The sequence below is a fragment of the Triticum dicoccoides genome, chromosome 7A, assembly GCF_002162155.2.
Source record: "Triticum dicoccoides isolate Atlit2015 ecotype Zavitan chromosome 7A, WEW_v2.0, whole genome shotgun sequence".
Classification (NCBI taxonomy): domain Eukaryota; kingdom Viridiplantae; phylum Streptophyta; class Magnoliopsida; order Poales; family Poaceae; genus Triticum; species Triticum dicoccoides.
The window spans coordinates 708,591,199-708,591,748 of NC_041392.1; positions in this window are offsets into that span (position 1 = coordinate 708,591,199).

Sequence of the window (550 nt, forward strand, 5' to 3'; positions counted from 1 at the left end):
CCATATTTTTTTCCATAATGTATTCCATTTGTCAACAATCTTTATACATTCATCTACTCTTCATGTGCATCAGCCATTTGAGTCGGTCATTGGATAATCTGGAGTGAAAACAAGGTCTTATGAGCAGTCAGTGCTACCTATCGATGCAGATTTCTTGCTGGTTACAGATAGCTCCTCAGAGGAGGATTCAGAGAGAGATGAACAGTCGTATCCCCCCCCCCGAGGTGCATGCTCTAACTTGACTGGGTTATATTGCTCATATCATGCATATGGTGTCTTCCATTGCCATGCTTTGTGTGAATGCCTCCTGTTTGCTTTCTATATCAGATATGTGAATTATGCAATGCCATGTTTTTCAGCCAGTTATCATATATGTGAATTATGCACCGCCATGGAGCCAAGCATCATATATGTGAATTATCTCATGCCATATTTTTTTCCATTACGTATTCCATTTGTCGACAATCTGTGTATATTGAACTACTCTTCATGTGTATCAGCCATTTGAGCCGGTTTTGGAATATGGAGTGAAAACAAGGTCTTCAGAGCA